Here is a 4220-nt window from a genome sequence, read left to right as displayed (position 1 = left end):
CTTGGCCTCCAGCTGTGAAGGCAGAGGAGGATGGTGTGTGTGTTTCTTTAGTCACACCTGCTCACCTCTCAGGGTGAGTCCTAAGGCCAGGGTGAGGAAGGTGAGGTCAGAAGTTTTTTTTTGGACAGTTTAGCATTTGGCCAGCTCTTGGTCAAACCCTCTGGTTGTGGCTTTTCTCCTCTGCTGCACCGCGGCGGTGATGTCACATGCTGAGAAAAGACTCGTGACCAGAGAGTGGGTTTTCACACTGAGCGAATGCTGGCAGACTCTGAGCCCAAAAGCCACTCGGCGTACACATTGGCGTGCAGTGAGTGAAGGTTGAACTAAACACAGAGCTCCCAGTGCAGAGCGTGGCCTCGCAGCGAGCCCTCAGAATATGCAGTGACACTTTCTCTGACGCCCCAGGAAAAAGGAAAACAAAGCTACAGCCTTGTCTATTGACTGCTGACTACGCTTACGTCTAACACAAACTTCAAAAATCTTCCTTTGACTGCTGACTACGCTTACGTCTAACTGAGCACAAACTTCAAAAATCTTCCCAGTTCCATAAGTTAGACCACTGTGTAAACGACACTTTGAATAAATATTTTTCATTTATCCTGCGAAATGAAACTAAAATAATCCAGAAATGGAAAGTCAGGATGATGAGTTTTACAAATGCCAACCTGCCAAAGCCAGTGATGCTAAACTCCTGCAACTCATTAGCAGCAGCTCAGGAACTGGCGAGTGCAGCCGGCTTAGATGTTCCAGATGTATCTGTCTTCGTGTGATCTTTTCTTCTTCTCTGAGATCGCAGCTCGAGGGCTGGGAACAAAGACGAGGAAACGGGCACAGCAAGAGATTCTGCTCAGGAAGCCAGGTTTACATGGATTCAGAAGTGGGAAAAGGAAGTTGATTGGAGCGGGAGGAGGTTCTTCATGTTCCACATCCTGATTCCTCAAAAACAAACTCTGTCAGAGAACATGGCCTCTTCATGTCACAAGGTCAGTGACACTCATCCCCTACAGATCTGACCTGAGGGTCAGTGAAGTCACACATCTCAGCGTGGAGTTGAGATCAAGTTCTGTCCAGGATGAAAGAGGTAGACCCTGCACGGGTTCCTGCCAAGCCACGCAGCGCCGAGACCACCGAGTGTGTGGCACAGTGGCACAAATAGGTCTTTGTTGTTATGAGTCTTACATCATCTGCAGACCGGAGCTCCTGGACCAGGAGGCTGAGGCTAAAGGGTGTTTTTTTTTTCTTTTTAACTGAGAGATCCCTGTGGATCGTTCAACCCTACACTGAACCCTTTAGCTTTAAACCTTCCTCTTACGAAAACAGCAGTTAGTGAGATTATAATCCAGAATGACTGCATCTTGGAGCAGTGAAAGACTTCTGCTAATGTGAACCCCACTAGGTCCTGATTTTGAACATTGGTTCTGCTGTTTTGGATCAGGCGCAGGAACCTGTTTCTTGGAGGTCAACGGTCAAACTGCTGCTGCTGCCGCTCCCTCTCCGCCTGAGCTCAACTTTTCCAGCCATAACTCATTCCCCGCTAATTAGGACAAGAAACTCTGGTCGGTCTGCGAGGGAACCACTTTCACATGGGAAGCCCTTCATTTGTTTCCACACTCTGGTCCTGTAGCACGTTAGCGGTGTTAGAAGCCAGGGCTCCCAGCTGAGAAAAACACAGAGCAGGAAAAAGAATCCCTCAGCTCTTCCCCGAGGTCACCTTCACCCCGGCCAATAAAAAAATGTTAAAAAGTTCCCCTCACGTGAGCCTGAACTCTGCAATGTAAACAAAGAATGGAAAAACTTTTGGCTGCTCATCCTTCAGCCACTCGACCCTCTAACGTGATCTGACTCCATGGAGGGAAAAAAAACCAACCATGGGAATCGTTTTTCCCAAAACCGCATGAGGAGCAGAAACAAAATCACATGTTACAAATGGCTGTCGTGTTGACGGTGACATTCTGGGCACGCCAACTTTTTTTCAAAATAACTGTCCACAGTTAGACTGTACACGAATGGATGATAAACTGAACTGTCAGTAAATGAAAATGTTTAACTTTGATCATTCACAAATTAATCACAGAGGGTCAGATCACAGCAGGTAGATCAAACATCCATGGAGCCAGACTCTGGGAGTTAAGGTGATTGTTTTTCTACCAGCCACAGTAAAAGCTGGGAAGAGCAGCAATGACAGGATGGAAATAACAAGAAGAACACAGTGGTCCAGTGAACACACACTTGTGAGGAGCCCAGTCAGAAACCGTCCCCTTAAAATGACAAGAGAGCGAATAAACGAGACACTGAGCCTGAGAGCAGAAAAAAAAAAAACAGAAGGAAGAAGAAAATACGAGAGTCAAAGTTAAACAGAACAGACCGTAAAACCTGGGACACAAAAGACTAAAGACCTCCCTGATGTTGTTGGTGGTATTTAAACATAGCCTCTCTCATGATCATTATGATTATTCCTTTGACAAGGGACAGAAAAGGCACGGAAATATTTTTTTGTGCAAATAGAACCATCTGAAGGTGTGTAAATTCCTCTTTCAAAAGACATCAGGAATGAAGACAACATCTCCCCTTGACACCCAGGAGGTGTTTCTGGCACCACGGTGAGACACTTTTCTTCGTCCGTAGTAAATGTCCTCTCTGCTGTGTCTCTTTCTCTACCGGAATAACAAACTTTCTGAAAACAGGATGGTAAATCTTTCTTTACATGGATGTTTCTAGGTTACCTGGGGCCACACAGTGGTGGAGTGGTTTGTGCTTTTGCATTACTGTTTTATAATAACCTGTATAAACCCAGTGGTTTTGGTGTCTCTGTATGACTTCACCCCATGTCAGTTTTTCACATGATTACATTTTGTGTATTTTTATTCCATTAGGCAAATATGTCAGTGAGTTATTTGTTTTGTTTTATTGACATTTGGGAGCTGATTCCAATTCACGCCGTTAGAGGGAGCGCTTGTTGTAATCGAGGTTTGCCAGGCCGACGGAAACCAACTGCAACACGCCTCGGACGTTGATTCTCTTAAATAAATGGTAGTACCGAATAAATAACAAACTTAAATCAGGACGGCCAGGCGTCCCCGATTTCCCGGGGTGTTGCGTTATGGGTGCCGTTCCCCAAAATGTCCCCCCACATTGAGAGGGGCGAATGTGCGCAGACTCAAACACCAGTTATTACGATCGCCAGTAAACGCATCACCAGAGAAGACGTCGTTTGACGTACAGACGTTAGCAGGAAGCGTGACCAGACGTAGCAGCATCAGCAACAACTACCAATCTAGAGGCGGAAAAAAGAGAGAGAAAAGGACACCAGCGGTTGCTGTGGTAAATGGTATGTTGTGTATAAACTTTCTTTTTAATTTTGTGTGAACTGGCGGTAGGCCTTAGCCTGTGAAGCGATATACTGTAACGTTCAAATAAGTATGATTGCTAATCTGAACTGAAGACCGCCATTAAGGTATCAGATTCGACAATGCTGATTGGATAAATTTCTGTTGCTAGGCACGTTTCATGCCAGCAACAGGTCAGTAATTGGCTGCATTGTTTCTAACGTCTCTGGAGGTATTTTCTCTCAAAATATGATGATTTATATGTTATCTAAAACATGTTATGGTGCATAATTATTGTATAATTATACCTATACTCATAATAAGTGAAATTATATTACCAGGTGATGACATTGTATGTCTCGGTTTTGGAAGAGGGGTAAGTGGGAGACTGCTTTAGTGGCATAGGGACCTGTTTTGGAAGAGGGGTAAGTGGGAGACTGTTTTAGTGACATAGGGACCTGAGATACTTTTTAATTCATTCATTCATTCATTCATTAAGTCAGTGGTTGATAGTTGTGTGTTAGGCTAACTGCTGTATGTTGTCGGTAACCAATTACTGTAGTACTTATAAATGCAGACCATTTAATTAGCTGAGGCCCAAAGTCACTGTTGTTAGTGTAATATGTAACTTATTATATTAGATCCTAAAATAACAATATTAAAATAGATAAAGAGAGGCAAGCTGGTCAAAATTCTTCAGAAAGTCCCTAATGTTTCTGTTTTAATAACAGTCCAATCTTAATCCTTTCTCAATCTTTACTCCTTGTTGGACGGTAGTGTTGAAACAGCTAATCATGCCAAAGTAGACTAAAGAGGCTAAATTCAGCGCAGGGCCATCCATCACACTCCCTGAACGCCCTGGAGGTCGTGTTTGTCAGCAATGATCTCACCTGA

The 4220-nt window shown here is 44.2% G+C and overlaps 1 long non-coding RNA gene across 1 annotated transcript in view; it reads left to right on the top strand.

Moving 5' to 3' along the window:
- Nucleotides 1–2961: 2961 nt before the first annotated feature.
- LOC107988792 (uncharacterized) overlaps nt 2962–4220 on the top strand; it is a 10052-nt gene continuing 8793 nt past the window's right edge. Inside the window, exon 1 of the long non-coding RNA XR_001760286.2 lies at nt 2962–3328. This is a non-coding gene — a long non-coding RNA (uncharacterized LOC107988792). The remainder of the gene's footprint in view (nt 3329–4220) is intronic.

This window comes from Cynoglossus semilaevis, chromosome 7, assembly GCF_000523025.1.
Source record: "Cynoglossus semilaevis isolate Cse_v1.0 chromosome 7, Cse_v1.0, whole genome shotgun sequence".
NCBI lineage: Eukaryota > Metazoa > Chordata > Actinopteri > Pleuronectiformes > Cynoglossidae > Cynoglossus > Cynoglossus semilaevis.
The sequence above is the reverse complement of the archived record's forward strand: the minus strand, read 5'-3'. Positions and strand labels throughout refer to the sequence as shown.